The 19,978-nt window shown below is 40.3% G+C and overlaps 1 long non-coding RNA gene across 5 annotated transcripts in view; it reads left to right on the top strand.

The window, feature by feature from the left end:
• Nucleotides 1-19,978, top strand: part of LOC145447834 (uncharacterized) — a 232,404-nt gene that overhangs the window by 92,721 nt on the left and 119,705 nt on the right. The window lies entirely within an intron of this gene.

Genomic DNA, 19,978 nt, shown 5'->3' with positions numbered 1-19,978 from the left:
AAAAATATATTTGCGATAAGTGGAGTCACCAAAAAATCGCGACTTGAGTCATTACAACCCTGCTAGATTCTAATAACCACTATGTTGTGAATGACACATTGATTATGAGTCAGTTTATCGTCAGGCTATGTTACAAATGTAATACTATGGTTCGGTTACTGTACGGCGTTGGGCTCAAATTTGCAAGTTTCCATTATTTTTGTGAATTAAGTTAGAACTGCGTTATTTATGCGTGGATCTTCCGTTCATTTTCATCGTTTATCAAATAGAAGCATTCATTCGTTTCTGGTAAGAGTAACGACACTGTACGCATGTTTCGAGCCAAGAAGTCCATTAAAAAATAATAGTGGTCAGATTATTTATTTTCATCCGCTTAAGACAAACACAATGTACAATGTGATACAACTGCAATTTAATTAACATGAAGAACGATGCCAAAATGACCTATTACGGTAAGAAGTGGTCATGATCCGATTCAGGATTTCATTGATTTTCAGCCAGACTGGATCAGGATTTTAGCAGGGGTTTTCAACTAAACTATGTAAAATAGGTATGATATTGGCAGGATTCTTTCGGATTCCGAATTGGAAGCTTGCCAGCCGTTTTTTTTCGGACTCTGAATTTCAAATTTACAGCCGGAGGCGGATGGATTTGCATTCCGAAATTCGGATCACTACGCTGACTCTTGCAACTCTAAATTAGGGTCCAGAGATAAGACATATATTACCCACCAGCTCCCATGAAAATTCTCTTTGACATACTGGTAGTACTAGTTGTGACATTGCTCGATTATAACCTTGTAAATCTTCCGTTTGACGCTTCCTGATTATTAAGCTGCCACAAAATGTCAAAACTTCGTTTTCTGTTAGGGGGTCTTCACGTTCTACATCACCGCAATCAGAACCGGCGAATTTCGGAAAGTGTACGACCCCGTTGTCAGAAGATTCTCAACGGTGTCAGTGGTATCAACGGGATTTTCTTCAGTGGACAACAGAAGCGAAACAGGCAAGTCGGGCTAGTACACCTGGTAATTTACGCCAGGCTCTCAAACCTATAAAGGAGGACGAATTGCTAAAAAGGTGGACAGATCCTCCTAAAGGAGGGAGGACGCATGGTAACGCTAATTTTGAATTCAGATAATCTTGAATTTAGCTAGTGCCCTTGAATGAGCTGAGAAATCGGTGAGCGCCGTGGATGGAGATTCCGTGAATTAATTGTAAAATGCCAGGGTTGTATCCAATCAAGTCACAATGAAATGCATGTCGTCGCTGTATGAGTCTCAAGTCATGCGCAATGACTCGAGCACCAGTCGAGTCAACACACAAATCGATTCATTGTCCGCATTTTCAGAAAATGGACTCGAGTTACTGAAAAGTCGCGACGCGAGTCATTACAAGCTGTCAAATATGTGCACGACCATTTATTGAATGCTCTACGTTTGTAAATGTCAATTGATGTTAACATTATATAGCACAGAATTACCGGTGTGGCAGTGCCCCATTTTCCTCGCGACGAGCCTCCACTGACGAAAAGTACTATTACATGTACTCTGTATTATTCTGAACTCGTAACAACACAATATAGCCCATGCATCTGCGTTTGATTTTGTTTTTATTCTATTTTAATGTGGCTGTGTTTTTTTTAGAATGACCGAGTTGACTCTTGGCTGCATGACGGACTGGATTCTCAATCACACCCAAGCCGTGGTGTGGTTCCCGTTTACTTACTTAGGTAGACTATTTCTAGGATTTATCATGTCGGCTGTGTCAAATATCATGTGCTTATGCTGACTTTGCGACCTTGTATTAGATTGTATTGTAAAATATTTCATATATATCAATTATAAAATAATGATGATCGCTCATGGATAGATATTATATATATATATATTTTAGTAATAATAATAATATCAAAAATAGAACTTACTCCGTCTTCATCTGGTATTAGGGGCCTGATGTTGAGGAAGAATCGATCAATTTCTGTTTCACGTGAATGTATTTTTACTTGTATACACGTACACACTTAGTCAATCAAGTTGAGCTTCTTATTCAATCCGCTGTACAGTAAAAAATTTGTATCTATATTCAATTCAGTTATGATTGAAAGGTGAGCTATAAAAAGTTGAGTGATTGGGATGAATAGCGATTTTTATAGTTTAAAAAGAGCATTGGCAAAATATATCGTTCTCAATAGAATAGGTAGGCTACCTGCTCGTAGTGGATGCTTGCCTAATGTTTGCTTTAGCAAGTTTCGGATACGCATGGGCTTCGATTACAGATCCCGGTTAGTGATGTAATGCAATGTATCAGCAGTGGTGAGTTTCTGTTTTATGCGATCGGTTCCAGTGGTTCCCAAACTTTTTCGAGCTACCCCCCCCCCCCCTGGGCAACGAATTAAGTTCCAGCGCCCCCCGACACCCCCTTACCACGCTTAAATCATAAACGAAAGTTGTTCTGCATTTATTACAGCTAGTAATGAGGCGGATGAAGCTGATGTATTATTATTATCATCATACTCGTCATATTGCGTTTGAGTTTTGATAAGAACAATCTCATTATAAAATTTCCAGTCACGGCACTGACAACACATGAGCGGGAAATAACAACGACGAAAAAGTCAACCCGACTGCAATGAGAGTATTTCTATTTGATTCCATTCTGAATCCAGAACGAATGATTGGAGATATAGAACTTGAGGTTGAACTCAAAATTGTTTTACACGACAATGTAATCACAATCAGCTCCTCAATCATTTTATGCTCGGGAGCTTCACAGAATGGATTGGATATCCAGTGAGGAAATTGTAATTGGAATATATCCTGGAATCAATCATCATATCCGCGTGCAATTTTCAAAGATAATTTATTTATGTCTCTCCGTCAAAATCGGGTATTCGAGCAGGACCGGTAGCTCATGCAAGCTTGAGAATTGGGACAGTTCACGTGTCGCCAAATTTTGCTGAAATTTCACGGGCTTATCACTGAATCCGGGCAGTGATGCCCTTTTCACCTTTATCAGGTTTCATCATTACTGAGACCGGATATATTCTAGTCATAAATTTTGCAAAATATGCCCGTCAAGATGAAACGATATCGTTTCTCGCAACCGGAACGCCGTGTCGAAAGCGCTGTGGAAAATCCACGATCGTTTGAAACGGGGAATAAAAAAACGCAAGACAGGTAAAAAGCCATCCCACCTTGCAGTGAGCAATAACTGCTTAAATAGCAGAGGTGGTCAGTAACGAAGTACTTCTACTTTTTGGAAGTACTCAAGAAGTATTCCTCTACTTCTGGTACTTACTCAAGTAGATCTGATTTCTCTACTTCTACTTCGTAATATTTTGTGATCTACTTACTTACTTTTCGCTATTTTCTGTTTGTCAAGTAGAAGTAGTCTAATCCCCAATACGAACGATAACTTGAGGAATTCCGCGGCTGTTTTCATGGAGTACCAACATTTAATATTCATAAAAGTCAAGGAGAGCCCAGAAATTTTATTGCGCTTTGCGCATAGTAGTGATGGAGTGACAAATATGTTTTCATGAAAGTATCAGTGGATGTAATTTAGGTACCGGATCGCTTGGTTCCTCTCACACCGCAATATCGGCCATATCAAATATTTCATCACAGTAAATATGGCCCACCACAACGTTTGAAATTACCGTTTCGCGATCTAGCAATTACCTGTCATATTGTAATCTAGCAGCCCCTTACGTGTCTCGATAATCTTGAAAATCCAGCTTTTTTGAACGTTACACCTGTTTTAGCAGATGACCTTTTAAGCTTTGTGGACAAAATACAGGAAATATATTCTCCGTTTTTTAGAAGTGGTATTTGTATTTCATTTTAATTGCGAGTATCATACTTAGAGTTCTAATTACTTTCATGGATGTTAAAGTATAAACATTTTCCAAAAATAAAGCTAGCCTACACTAAATAACTTTTGCGATCCACAATATTTGTTATTAACGTATAATAATCACGCAACGTAATGTAACCGTATCCGATACATCTTCTACGTATTTCTCTTCGCCTAAACTTGGGGTCTTATAATATGGGGTAGGGCGCCATCCCATGATATTCTCTAAAAACGGGGTGTTCTAGTAAACAAAGGATAAGTATCGGATTTTCATATCAGTACTATAATTTGCATCCCATGATGCGAAACAATATTTATTCTGTCGAAAATTGATACCTCGTAGGATGCATCAATACGAATCAAGCTCCCTGCACGTGCTGCATAGCTCAATTCGCAGCTTTTGACAGTCCATGCGAACGAATTAAGACTGTTTTCAAAACTACTTACTTGAGTAGATTTAAAGTCAGTTAATTCTACTTCTACTTCAAGTAGTTTTATGTGGCTTATTGAAGAAGTAATTCTACTTGTAATTGAGTAGATTTCCCCGTCACTACTTCTACTTCTACTTGAGTAGCTGTCTTGACTACTTTGACCACCTCTGTTAAATAGTTCGTAGTTCTCACAGCGCACAATGAACCACGCTTATCAGGGATACTGCCGGCTGCTAAACTAGTTCATTGCATGGCTTGATCATCATTGTCGAGTAACAATGGACTTTTCCGGTACAGCTGAATAAATAGACGAACGACCCTAAATTGCCTGGACTGAATCAATTCTGCATATTTACTGCGAATTTAGCTGCATTTTATCAATAGTTTCAACACTACGCAGCAGTTGACTTCTAAACCTACACCGACCCCAGCATTTGCTCTCAGCGCCCCCCTACCGCGCCAAGTTTATATCCAGCGCCCCCAATCGCCAATTTCATGGCCAGCGCCCCCTTAGCGCTCGCGAACGCCCCCATGGGGACACTGGCGCCCACTTTGGGAACCACTGGGTTAACCGGTTGGCATTAGCCCATCGTTTACTGATAATGCATTTCAAGTAGCTGGCTTGTTTTTAAATGTACAAATCAAAAGTTCGCACGTAAAATTGTACTAATTTTATCATTTCAACAATTTTATTTTTGATTTTATTATCTGAAAATTGAATTGTTACGTCATCGATACAAGTCACAAAACGATGGCTTCTTTTGGGAGTGACTGTTTCGATTCAACATGTTCGCACTAGGGGCCTACGATATTTACGGCCTTATCTGGTACATTACACTTGCAAGAGCTAACAGGCCGATGCTCACAAAACAGAAATTCGCTATTACTCTTGACGTAATAATGGGCGAAAGTTTTGATAGGACGATTACTCTCAACGTGACAATCGGCGATTGTCTCGATTTCGCTTCTCATACCGGACTCTTCGCATTTTGAAGCGAGTTTTCGAGTTGAAGGTTGACAGATATGTTTTAAGCTGCCGTTTTTACCGTCTTTACTATTAGGCAGGCTACAGTAATGCGATTGAAATACTCTGTAGCAGACCCCTCAAGTTTGAGATGAAGTTTTTGAGCTCGTCGCCGCGTTTGAAATGTTACAGGATGATGCCGTGATTAGCTAAATGCTCCGTGGCCGATATTCCGTATATAGTGTAGTGGAAAACGTTTAGCTGTCGTTTTGACCGGCTTACAGCGTGATGTAGGATACCGCTATGCAGTGGTTTATGGTGCGCATTATGTATATGGCGAAGAATTGGTGGTGAGCTTCAGTTAATTTGACTGATTGTATATACTTGGTGACTCAGGTTTAGCTTAAGGTAAAATAATTGATAATGGTCAATAAATGCTGTGCGTATGGTTGTATGGCTGGATATTTGACAACTAAACAAAAAGTTTCAATTTCCATTTGAGGATTTGGAGTTACAAAAAAATGGATATCTTGCGTGAATGGACGTGATTGGAAGCCAACGAAGAATTCTGTAATTTGTGCGTTGCACTTCGAAGCAAAGTACAATAAAGACTGTGGCTTTCGAAAAAAGCTGCTCTTGGATAGAAAACCAGTTCCTACCATCCGACCGGAGCATGAGCTGCAACGGCCTTCATTGATCCCGACTATGACAACTTGCAGAAAACCACTGAAGAGAAGGGTATTTCAGAATGATCAGTTGAAAGATTTTGAGCTGTCTGATAAAATGAGCAGTTTATAAGATTTGACCGAGTCCCACACTCCAGAAAGCTATACCATGTACAAAAGAGGGTAATCAATATGTAATTTTCTACCGTATGGAATTCAATGATGACTAGGTGTGGCGTGGCGCATCATTCAACATCCCGAAATATCTCAAAAATGTATGAGACAAATCCGAGCACAATATACTGGAAGAACTTTTCGAGCTAAGAAATTTGTCTTTCCTCCATTCTCATTCGCCGTTGATTCTTCAGGTGTATATCTAGCGGGTCTAGCGGATTTATTGCATGGAGCGATCTTCACAAAATCAGGGAATCTCATGATAATGATTCGAATTTACGGAAAGCGCCAAAAGTAATATATGCCTCGTTACATCCAAGCAATAACAAACAGAATGTCAACTTAGCTCTTGCTCCATTCCATGAGTCGACTATTGCAGCTTGCAAAAGTTACTTGCCTCTCACGGAAGATATGGCTTCATTCTTGAACCTGAGTAATGATTGGTATAGACGATTCTCAGGGTATAGGCAAATGTGTGGGGGGAGGTTTCTGGTTGGTTCAATAGAAGTTACTAGTTCTGAAAAGATAATACTGCTCTGTTCCATCCTAAAAATTGACATCAAGCTCAACTCATTTTTATCATTCCAAAAAAGTCATTGAAGAAGTGGCTATTGAAATTACCGAATCATTTCTATCTCGTTACAGTGAGAAGGTGTCGTGTGTAGTTCCTGGGTAAATTGGAAAGCAACTTCTCGCTATTTCGACTTAATCGATCGTGGGGGACTCCTTACTCCCTCAGAACCACTTGCCGAGTTTGTTTCATCCAGTTTTTTAATCCTAGATTGTTCTGATAAAATCATCTGCCCTCACCCTAAGTCGCAGTGAATAAGTTTTGCATCGTTTTTTATTATTATTATTTTTTTTGGGGGGGGATTTGCACTTTGCATGTTGTGATCATCAATATCAAGTTTGAAATTGGCGACAAAATCATTGTGATTATATATTACAATAACAAGCAGAAGCTAGTTAATGCCTCTGTGATACAAATGCTTTAAAAACGGACGTTAAAACTACAGTTGAGCAAGACATAGCTTGCATTCTTTGGTGATGCATTTCATTCTCGTTACCGGTACTTATGGCCGTAGCTTGTATGCTGCAAGTTTGTTTTTGATACAAGTTGGTTATTGCAAGTAGTTTCTAATATGACATGTGTACTAATTCTTCTTCACGTGCTTGAATTCATTTTACCATGCAATAAAATGGTTTACATGAGCATGTCGGTGTTGTCTCACTACTTAGCCTACTTCTGCAATTGGTGGATAACCGGATCTGAGAGGTCAACTCTTGTCACTTTCTGACGGTAAGGTACTAATTTGACCTGTTGTACGAATACACACAGCTTATCTGAGGCGAGGCGTCTGGTAGCGAGAAGCGAAATCGCGCATAATCGCGAATTTCTGTTTTGTGAGCATCGGCCTGTTAGCTCTTGCAAGCGTAATGTACCAGATAAGGCCGTGAATATCGTAGGCCCCGTCGCACCCTTTACTGGTACTTGGGGTTGCATCCTGTTCTGGTAACATCATTTTGCAACACTGAGTTTGTTTTAACTAACCAGACGATCAATGAAACAAATAATAAATAGTTATCAGTGACACTAAACGAGCTAAAGGTAAGAGCACACATTCAAACAATCATGCTAACTCGAGCAGCCATTGGTTGACTACTCCGATCAGATATGGTCTGACCACACTTCAGCGTTGCTCCTGCGACATACTTCTGCGACGAAATTCATTGCGGTTAAATCGCGGATCCAATAGCGTAACACGAGACTTGAGAATTGGGTGGTTTTCCATATTTGCATAACGAGCATAAAGATTTTCGATCAACGATACAACAATTTCTACGCAAATTCCGACATCAGTGTTAAACAGATACGATCACTGCTTTTCCAGCAGAAATTTTCTTTGTCACACAGTCTCTCACGGCTGCAAAGTCAAACACAGCTCCGTGAGCGCTTCCGATTCCAAGGACGAAATATTTTCAATGCGATAGCGCAAAATTCCGAGGCTTGCCTAAATCACGGTTATCATGTTTCGAAAATCTGAAAAGAGGACACTTTTTCAAAATTTTCCGACTTACAAGACTGGAGTAAAAAATACTGAAAAAATGGTAAATTTCCCAACTGAGTGGCCCGTTGACTAAAAAAGGTCATGTTCCCGACTCAAATCCCGAATTATCGGCTTTCTATCAGATATTGCGTTGGTTGACTAAAAAAGGTCATTTTTCCGGCTCAAGTCCCGAAAACCCGTTATTCCGCCACTTGGCCGCTGAATTCCTTCATCTTAGTTCAATATCCATTTACATTTAACCAAAATTCTCAAAAAAGGACATTTAGGCGTCCTCCGATGACACATTCAAAAAAGAGGACAAATCCTCTTAAAAGAGTACGTATGGCAACCCTACCTCAATGGATTTCTGGAGAACCCTTGTTCTGTTGAGCATTTGATACGTCGAATTCCAACGTGAGACTGATTATTTATTTTAATTTTAATACCAGTGGTCCATTATTGATTTGGGATTGGAGAGATGTCGCAAAAGTGCTGCGATAGAAATGATCAAAAATCGTTCTATCTTGAGTGTAATAGCTTTCATATTTTGAATATCTCTATGAACTACCTACTACAATGTATGAGCGAAGCATGCTGGATGCTTGAAATTGCCACTTTTCACAACATTGACAATTTTTGAAGCATATGAAGCAACTACTTTGTTTTCAATGTCCCATATCCTGGCAATGCTTAATAATTAGTTTTTCAAATTTTCCTGTGTGTGTGTCAGCCGATGTTATGAAGTAAATATGTCTAAAGTTTGTTTTCTGCCTGACTGCCTTATCTCGTCGAGCAAGTGCGACGATGAAGACATCGTGCCATGTAACGGGTTAAGCAGCCGCGGCAGCTGGAGCGTGAAGGTCCTGTGGAAATTTCAATAAATTGCAGCTTCATTACGGTGGCGTTCTGAAGAAAATGGCTGCGGCCAAGTTTTTTTTTGTTTTGTCTTTCAGTTTGAGACCACATTTTTTGACAATTCTTGGAGGCATTGCGAATTCAGGAATTTCAATATGATTGGAACGGAAGTGAAGCAGTACTGGTACTGCTGCGAATCACCCCTAAGCTTCCGAAATCTTATTCTTGATCTGCTCACATACATTGCTGCCACAATTCGAAGGTTTGTTTTCTGTAGCATGTGTACAAACTACAATTGGACCATAAGCTCGGTGAACTTTGCAACTTATTCACAGTCTCTGAATTATGACGACGAATCAGTAGAACCGGTAGACAATAGGGTTACCATACGTCCTCCTTTTTCGGGTTTTTGAAAATGCCCTGCGAGGCCGCCTACATGTTCTCCCTTTTGAGATTTTGTCCTCTTTTTGGGGAATTTTGGTCAATTTTGGCAAATTCGACTGAGATGCCGCAAATCAGCACCGAAGTGAAGCTCCGACGGGTATTTCGGGAGCTGCAGCTGAGTGGAAAGTTGTCCCTTTTTTTAGTCAACCGACTGCGAAGTGGAGAAAATTTACCATTTTTTCAGTATTTACCATCGGTATTTTAAGTTCGGAAGTTTGAAAAAGTGTCCTCCTTTCCCGTTTCCAAAAGATGGTAACCGTACTAGACAACAAGTTACTAGTCTGCGCTCGAAATTATCTGACGACGATATCCCATATGTGTATCACCCATGCCACTTCATTTTCATATTTTCCAGTCTTATCCTATATTCTGTTAGTTTTAATCAAGTGGTGCATGGGCATTAATTTTACATGTTCCATTTAGGCCAACATGTTCCAGGTCTTGGCCGGTTGTTTGTTTGAATGACCGCTACAAGTCGTATCGGTTCATGACCTATTGAGTTATTTTGTCGCCATCTCATGTGGTGAAATTATTACTGAATCAGTCAGCCAAGAAAGTCATCACGACCTCTTCGGCCGCCTAGTTCGGCAAGTCACGATCGGATTACGCCTGGTCATGGAAACACGGCCGACATGTACAACGAATGCGTCATGACCTTTCGGTCGTCCGCCGGCCGCGCATGGAAACGAAGTATATGTGCCAAATTCACAAGTAATGGGATCTCCGCAATCAATGGTTGGTCACGCACGAGTCACCTCATCCAACGAGAGAAGAAGCGAAACCTCATTTCTTTCATTCGTTCGTAGGGCGGCCGCGAAGTACGTTGGGTCGTAGAGAGTTGCCCGTAGTATGTAGTAGCGAGTATAGCAGCAAAGATAGAATAGTAAGAAGAAATAGGCAGAATAGCAAACGGAAATTGCCATTTTTTATGGCACTTAATATAGAAACCGGTCAGTTTGTAATTGCGGCCGGTTACGACGCAGCAGTAGCATATTCTGTATCCATTATATCTAGCTTAAACCTAGTGAGCAATCAGGCGAGTGCCTGGACGTAATCGGCATACAAGAGTTACCTCTGCTGTCTGCCTTGAGGCGCAACTCTTGATAATGAACAATTAGAAAGAGATGGGTCCGTTAGCAACATCGAGGCATAGTTGTCACAACATTTGATCACACATAACCAGACCGAAGTGAAGTTATCGCACAAATTGAATGGTACCTACTAAATCTGGCATGTGGCAACATGAACGGTGGTATCATATTAATGGCACAATGGCGTATCCGGATTTGGACACTGACATATGATAGAACGTAGATATAACTCTTTCCATACCAAATTTGATGTAGGTCCTTCGCCAAAAACGTGTTCAAAATAGATAATTATGAATTAGCGCTTGTAATATTTCAACCAAATACGCGAGAAGCTCTCGTGTTACGATGAGCGCAGGTGCGGCAACAAACGATTATGATGAATGTCCACGATATCCCTAGAACAGGGGTGTCAAACTCAAATTGCATCGCAGGCCGGATTAAAGCCTTCAAATCGCCCGCGGGCCGGATCACACCTTTATTCGTGAACAATTGTATTGACAAAAATACGATATTTGTCCGGTTGAATACAGCTAAGAGCCGATAAAAACAGAAGCACTAACGACGATATGTGTAGGAATATTTCTGTCCTCTCTTTGCTGCAGTCGTAATTTGCCGTTGTGAGGAATACAAGATATTTAACTGTCAACGCGGGCGTACGAATTTGGGTAATAAAAATTAAATCGCAAGTCGGGATTTTCGTCCCAAGTCCGGGGACCTATATTGGATAGGAAGCGACACGACAATACGACCATAGATATCTGAATTTTATATTTTTATAAATTGCATATAACGGTTCCGCATTAGCTTTTTCACTATTGTGAATAGTTACTTATCGGCCCATTTTCCCATAAAACACTGAACTCAGTGTGCACTTTTTGCCTTCTCGAAGTAGAGGGAGTGAAAGCACAACGCCGTAGTCGGGTGGTTATAATGTGGCCTATGAACAATTGAACATTGTCCGCACTTGTTGCCTTGGGGGAATATTAACTGAAAGTATTTAGTGCAAAAAGGCTTAAAAAAGGTATAGGAAATGTACTTCAGGTCGTAAACAACGCCGACTTCTAGAAAAAAAGACATTTTGGCGAATCGCGTGTATGAGAATAGCCACGAAATCTCAAAAAGCTCTCGTTCTACAATTAGCGTAGTTCCGGGAACTAACATTTTTGTCAAACGTCCCATGATATCCTTAGACAAAGCTTGTACAGCACCTTATTCGTACCAGATATTATTGCCATAGCCAATATATTTCAGGTCCAAAACATCGACCATTTACAGAAAAAATTACATCTTTACGGACCACCGACGAAATCGCGAACTCTCATCGATATTTACCTTGCCGTTCAGGTTGGAATTACTGCTGTACTGAAGTCCCAATACTAGGGAAAGAAATGAACGCGTTTTTGCACCAAAGAGTCAGACTGCATGGCAACGAAATACGGATGTAGCCGGGATGTAGCCATCGCGCCAGGAATCCTGCTACCTCCAAACCCCACCCGATGTAAACGTGATCTTTGGCTATCATCCATCCTGGATATGGGATTGCAGTGCAATAATGAAATCTCACAAGGCATTATAAGCGAAAGCCGGACGTTTATTGCTTTCTACGACACAAAATGTAACAGGAATTGACGATATAACTCGTACCGGTTTTGTTACTCGTCACCTACATTACTGTGAAGTAATACAATGTATCATATCAGAGAATATGAATATAGGACAGTCTGCCTTGCAGGAAAGCAGAAGCACACATAGATTACTAAACACCAGTCAGTTATGGCAACATGCTCGTCATAGCAGCATATGGAATCAATTCACAGTGGCATAATATATCAGTGCACTATTCTTCCAATTGTACAATGTACACATATGTACTGTATGTACAATAGGGCTGTTCAAAAATAACCTTTTTTCCTGAATCTTGCTGGTTACTTGATTAAATCGTTAGGTTGCCTTAAAAGACGACGCACGCCAAATCTAAATTCATTCCAACCAATATCCGCGGATATCGTAGAGTTTGAAAATTTTGAATTTGCCTAAAAATGCAAAAAAAAAAATTTTGAAATTTTTCTGCCCATGAAATTGTTGCGCTGTCTTCAAAAACGATGCAAAACAAATTTGACTCAATTCGAGGCCGTAGAAGCGGAGTTATTTCAGTTTTTCTTTGATAATTCTGGGATTATCCTTGATTGGTGGATCATCCCAGAATTATCATCAAAAAACTTGAATAACTCCGCTTCTGCAGCTTGGAATTGAGTCAAATTTGTTCTCCATCGTTTTTGAAGGCAGCGCAACAATTTCATAAGGTTGGAAGGAAAATTTGAAAAAAATTTTGTTTTGCATTTTTAGGCAAATTCAAAATTTTCAAACTCTACGATATCCGCGAATATTGGTTGGAATGAATTCAAATTTGGTGTGCGTCGTTTTTTATGGCAACCTAACGATTTAATCAAGTAACCAGCAAGATTCAGGAAAAAAGGTTATTTTTGAAAAGCCCTAATGTACAAGGATGTGGCATCTGTATGTTTATACGAAGCATCATAAACTGGCATAGAATGGAATGGTTGAAGCTAAGCCGCAATAGATTTTACAGAGCAGAACATGGGAACTTGGCAACAATTACTGAATTACTAAACGTCATTTAGTGGACACAAACTCTCTAACAGAAGAGAAGAGAGCAGCTAACAAAGGACATATATTATCATGAAATTCAACAGAATCGCCAACGCTCAAAGACCCGGCAAAATTGCTGAAAGAGCGTGCTACTCAATATACACACGATTCCAGCAGCACAAAGTCTTAACAGGCTATAAGCACCACTGTTGTGTTATAATAAGTAAGCACCACTGTTGTGTTATAATAATAACTAATAATAATAAAAGTGAATGGATTCAACTTACACCTATGCTTCTGAGAGATTCGGTGCAAACAACCAGTCAACAAAACTGCAAAATATTATTCCAAGATGTCTGGCATCGAGGGGAGGCATAGTTGTCAAAGACATGGTGCGATTGGATGTTCAGTGAACAATAATCAACGCACAGGGTACTCAGAGATATAAACAGGCCCATTGTATTTGCGGCATAATATTATAATCTTATTCACTTACGAAGACCTGATTATGCATCAAAAATGATAGAAGAGCAAGAATATAATACTAATGTCATCCTAAGTCATGTCGCAATAAATTTCACTAGCGCCGAAAACGATAAATTTACAACCCAGACTCTCTAAGACTAGCAAGGCTGCTGCTGTCGTGCAGCAGAACTGCGAGATAGGAAACTATTATACATAGCTTCTGACAAAGCATACAACGAACTAGTCAACAAAACTGCAAAATATTATTCAAAGATGTCTGGCATCGAGGGGAGGCAGAGTTATCAAAGACATTATGCGATTGGTGAACAATAATTAACGAACAGTGTACTCATCTCATACCTATAAACAGTATTTTGCGACCTAAGAGAATATTAAATACTTGAAGACCAGGCAGGGTGTATATGTTGAAATGATAAAAGACTGGCCCAAAGCCACGAGAGGCCCACTGTGGCAGACATAATAATATAATCATAATTACTTACAGGAAACCAGACAGGGCACAGGAAACCAGACATGGTTTCAGAAATGATATAAGGGCAATTGGAGAATGGCGAAGAATATAGGGAGCTCCTCAAAAGTAACGAGTTAACAAACGGTTGTAACCAAGTCACAAAGCTCCCAGTCACAAGTCATTCTCTCTTTTAGGGTTTTGACTCGAGTCAAGTCGAGTCATTTTCACTTCACCACCGAGTCAGGTCCGAGTCCAAGTCATGGTATTATGACTCGAGTCCAAGTCCACGTCATTGTGTTGACTGCTCAGTTTACTGTTAAAGTCTTGTTAAACTCACTTTTTATACCTGTTTGGTGATATCGAATGGTTGCATTTATGATATACTAATTTTCCTCACTTTTAACAGTTTCTGGTCGCATTTTCAAGTACGAGTACCAATAGACGTAATCCCAATAGGGTGGTTACTTTACTGTTCTTCGAAATTACAATGAAATGTCGGTCGTGGCCCTCTGAGTCTCGAGTCATATGACTTGGTTCGAGTCATTGACTTGGTTCGAGTCATGCGCAATGACTCGAGTCCAAGTCGAGTCAATACACAGATTGACTCGAAACGAGTCATTTCCGTATTTTGAGAAAATGACGAGTCATCAAAAAATCGTGACTCGAGTCGAGTCATTACAACCCTGGGTACACATTATCGCGAAGAACGCGTACCCAAGAAATCTGCATTCCCAGGTGTCTCAATGTGTCAAAGACACGGAACGATTAGACGTCACGCGTACAAACTACTACATATAGCTTTAGCATAAATAGGGAGCCTGGAAAATAGATTCTCAAGTCACAGGGACAGAGTGGTCAAGGATATGCCTCGACGTGATGTAATGTGAGCCAATTACTACGTCTACGTGCAAATGAACGAAAATGCTGCGGCTAGATCTGATGCGTGCAAACTATCACACTATCATTCGACGGCCGTGTAGTTAGAATGGTCATGAGTTGCTCCTCGTTTGGGAGGGCACTGACGTTAATGTCTTCCATTTTACAGTATTTGCAAGTATTTTTTAACGTCTTGTTATTATAGCTGGGTTAGTTGATCCGTACTTACTGTTCGTCAATATTACAAACTGGTCGTCAATAATATAATACAAAGTACCGAAAATACGCTGTCTCTGGACTAGCATGCTAGTTAAGAATATCGGAAGTCAGTCAGTCATACATACTCAGTCATACATACTATCAGCCAGATACTCTCGTCCAGCTCGGTCAAAGAGCTGACACTCGTCCCTCAGGACAAAGTGCTAACAATGCAATTGGGGTGGTAATTGCAAGGGAGCTGGACAATTTCATCGACGATGATCAATATCAAATCAAGTCCGGGTCCCGCTCATCAAGACTGTTTCCTAAGAAACTACGAAAGGACACTGGCGCTGAATTTACAATATACTGTAAGGTTATTTTGTTTTGTCCAGATTCACTAAAACTACCTTGTTCGCTTCATGCCACCAATTTTGCAGTTGCAAGCATTGTGAACACTGCGGTATCACTTATGATCAAGGTTTTCCCTTCAAGTCACCACACATACCCTGGCTTCCTCTATTCGATTCTCTTACTTTCTGTAGTTTACTAACTAACTTCCTCGTGAAGAAGTGACCCACCACTCTTACAAATATGCCAATGGTGTAGTCTATAACTAGTTTGGAATGGACATAGCACACATCGCTCTGTTGATGCTGCTGGTGAAGTTGAATACGTATGAACTTTTGACAATTCTGTCCTGCAAAATTGAAAAAAGCATTAACTTGAGGGATTTGCTGCTTTTCCTTATAAACTGCGTGCACTCTGCACACCGGTGGTTCCAAAACGGTTTTCAACACGCCCACCTTGATGATAGTGAAAAATTCCGTTATATCAAAAATCTAATATAAGCTCCCCAGTCTTCTGCCCCATCGAGGAATTACTGTGCCAGAGAGCTAGTGTTATTCGTAAGATATTCAAGCAAAGGTCTAACTGGTCATTGAATTTTCGATTCGCCTTTCTCAAAGTAAAATCAGCCATATATTGTAAAATGTCACTCTCCCTTCAGAAATAATGGCAGATACTAATGAATCTGGCTGAGGTGGCTTTAATCTAGTTAAACCCTATAAATTTCCTATTCTCGAGCTCAAAATTTGCCTGAGTGAAGCCTGTCGTTTGATTTTGTGAATATTATTGAATCACTGTAAACCTTACTGTAGCTCATTTCTAGGGCAAGTTTTTGTTGCAGTTAAATCCGTGGAAAGTTGCAGTAAAAAGTTGCATTTATTATTTCACAAAAGTTGCACTAAAAAAAACGTCAATTTTCCGGCTCAGCTCCCGAAATACCCGTAAAAGCGGTAATTCGGTGCTGGTTTACAGTGTTTCAGCCATGTATTTCACCAAAATCGAAAATACTTCCATGAAAAATCGAAAAAGCTGCAACATGTTGCAAAAAGTTGCATGAAAAAAATGGACAAAAGTTGCACTATACGATTCCTTCAAACATCATTTCACATATCTTGCGAGTATTTAGGAAGCTGTAAAAAAATTGCAGAAGTTGCAAAAACTTGCCCTACTCATTACAATGTCATCTGGATTTCCGTTGGAATTCATACTTGTAACCCAACCAGTAGGTAGTTCAATACCTTTTCAGAGAGTTCTGGCGGGTCTTTGAAATCCAATGAGCGCAGCAATGGTGCAAGATCAACTGGTTTTGAACCGATATGCGGTGCCATGTCCAATGTCCACGCTTTCATCATAGTCGTTGAAGAGAAGTTCATGGGCAATTTACGGAGGAATATCGTACCATTCTTCAACATTCTCACTATCGTGCGAGGCCATAGTTTCAATAGATCTAGGCCTACTGTATAAATGAGTAAGCCGTGTACCTGATGAAATGAAAATAATAATGATGAAAACACAGATCCCAAGTTACCATTTTCCCACTATAGTATTACAACCACGGACGACACAACTGTTTGCAGGCATTTCCAATATTCGATAGCTGTAAATAAGCACCAAAGCAGATCTCCAAAACATACGGATATAAATAAAGTCATATGCTACAACCAATCGTCAAAGACTTGGACAACAGAAACTTTCTCAATGCCAACTTTGCCAAGGTTTTGTTACTCGCGCGACTTTGCTTCATGCTCACTATCATCCTACCTTAAATTATTGACAGGTCACGCAGTGACCGTTCTATCCCATTCAGTTTTCTATGGTACAACGTTATTTCCAATTTATCTACCAGCTGTTTACCATAACCCATCGCTAGTGTCTGCCGAATACATTCGTTTTTTTTTAAAGTATTCGAGCATATACTGTGCAGGAGTATATGGTAACTGACAACCTCAAAAACCTATATGAACCTACTAACCGCAAGCAGATCTCATTCGATCTGGCTTTCATTCGATCAGAGACAACCGCTGCCAAGCTGTTGCAATTTATACCGCTGATACAGCTGTGTACACAGCTGTTTGCGGGACTATATGATAATATCCAACATTGTGTATTTCACGTCATATTAGGATACGAATAAGACTTCCGATTGCAATGATCACGAGTCTATATAAGCGCATGCTTAGTTGATTCGAGATGAGACTTCATGCTAACCTACTGGAATACGTTTAATAAACTGTGTATGAACATTATATCTTATACGAAGAATATCACGACTACAACAGCAGGACAGCCTCTCAGTTAAGTACCAGACAGCTACAGCCTATATATTGGACATCTATTCCGTCTGAGTTATACTTACAGAGACATAACCATATAAAGTGTTGCAACAGCCAACGCAATTGCGAAAATCAAATTGACACAAAATCGGTAATCATAGTTATGTGTCCCCGCTTTCACCACCCTCTAATGCCCTTGTGTCTTGCTCTTTTATCATTTCTGAGGCTCCTCTTGGTCTTCCTTTCGCATTGGTTGCAGTGATGAGCACCGGAGCGGAGTCGGAGTGGATTAGGAGCGGAGTTTTGCCAATTTTGTGATACCCGGAGTGGAGTCGGAGTTTACAACAGATATTTTTCCGGAGTTTTCCGGAGTATTGTTAAGTTTTGCCCCCGATATCTTTCGATAGCTTCGACCAGAAGACACTATTGATTACAAACACAGACAGTTGACACCTTGTAAAGTTGTAATATGACCGGTAATATGATTGCCAAGTGCACAAAAATCAGCCATCTGCACTGCAATTGGGGACTGGAGAGTAACCTAGTGATCTAGCAAGGCATTTCCGTTGAGCAGTGTCTGTAGTTCACAAACTTGAAGGCACCCAATATCATTCGCAGTGCATCATTTGCTCCCTGCCTTGAGATGCAGTCTTTGAATCCACTGCTGAATGTCACCATATTATGAGATAAGATCTCCAGAATCTTCCACGTTGCTGTCATTGCAGTCTTCTATAGTCACATCACATTCCTCCTTGCGTATTTGTTTCGTGACTAATTTTCATGCTACCCCAGTAATTGTGCGAAACATTTACAATCAGCAACATACAGCGGGCTTCCCCATGGTACAGCCTGTAGCTACCCTAATTCTTCCAGCAAGTTCATGATCATAACGGAATATATCCCATTATCCTGATGACATTCAACATAGTAATAGGTCCATTTTGTGAAACAAGATAATATCCGATACCACTTTTGTGATAACTTTTCGCAACTTTCATCGTACTTGCAATTTGCAGTAAGGGATATCGATAATAAGTGTTGCATCAATATTACCTTTATATCTGTGAGAAATATACATACAACAAGCAAGTATCTGGATGGAAACAATAATAACTTATGCAATGTGTTACATGATTTAATGACATTGCGACGAATTTTCGCTAGTAAGATCCGCTTACAGAGGCATACCAGCATCTAAGATCTCAACAATACATAAATCACTAAGGTAAGCTGATCTTACCCTGTAAAAACAGAATATTCCGAAATTCTGAGCAGCCACACTAAATAACTACACCCGTCTGCTTTGCTCTGCTCGCATCAACTCAACTACGCTTCCTTCAATATTGATTGACGTAGTCAGTCATCCAGAACTCTTCTGAATTTTCGTCATGTAATGTTTGGTTTGATTGAAAAATGACTTTGATGTGATAAGAAAAATCAGCACCGCAATCAAGTTTCTGCTGCTGGTCTGTCTCAGACTCCAAATTCCAGATATCATGTATCAGCTTCAAAATTGGAAGTCACTAGTCATTTAGTCAACTCCAAGGAGCGTCGATCGGTGCGTCAGTGATGCATCATGTATGTTTAGTGCAGTGCAGTTCCATCAACTGGTTCATGGCGATGCTGAACTTAATTTACTGAAACCTGTGATGTGATCGATTTCAGTGGTGTTAGTGGTAGTTAGTTCGAACTGACTGGTCTTCCTTCGTCGTTTTAATATAATGGCTGAAGCACCGTCGACTTCAAGTGGGTTACTCACAAAGACGCAGAGAAAGAGTGACTTGTGGAAGGATTTCACTCTGATGCTGCATGATAATAACGGCCAGTATACTGGGTTTGCGAGATGTCAAAATTGCAATGTTCAGCTAAAGCATCACAAGTTGACACGTGGTACGTCGCATCTTCGAAGACATATCGAAGCTTGTAAGAAGAATTGATCGCAGTTGAAATGCAAGTAAGCGAGTAATCAAAGGAGAAGGTGATCATGGGGAACACTGATCGCCGGGTGGAGAATACCGAAGAAGTGCCGGTTTGCCGTGGTGCTGTGCAGAAGATGTTTTGCCATCCAGATTTACGGTGAAACGTAAGTTGGATGAGGAGGCTTCATCTTTGAAGCAGAAGCTGTCAGAGGAACTAAGAGTTGCTATCAAGTGTTATGAGCTGGCTGGCATCACCTCAGATATGTGGACCGATCTAAAGGGTCGCAG

The sequence above is a fragment of the Botryllus schlosseri genome, chromosome 10, assembly GCF_051294905.1.
Source record: "Botryllus schlosseri isolate E-star chromosome 10, Bs_hap1, whole genome shotgun sequence".
Lineage (NCBI taxonomy): Eukaryota > Metazoa > Chordata > Ascidiacea > Stolidobranchia > Styelidae > Botryllus > Botryllus schlosseri.
This window is presented reverse-complemented; position numbering and strand designations above follow the sequence as displayed.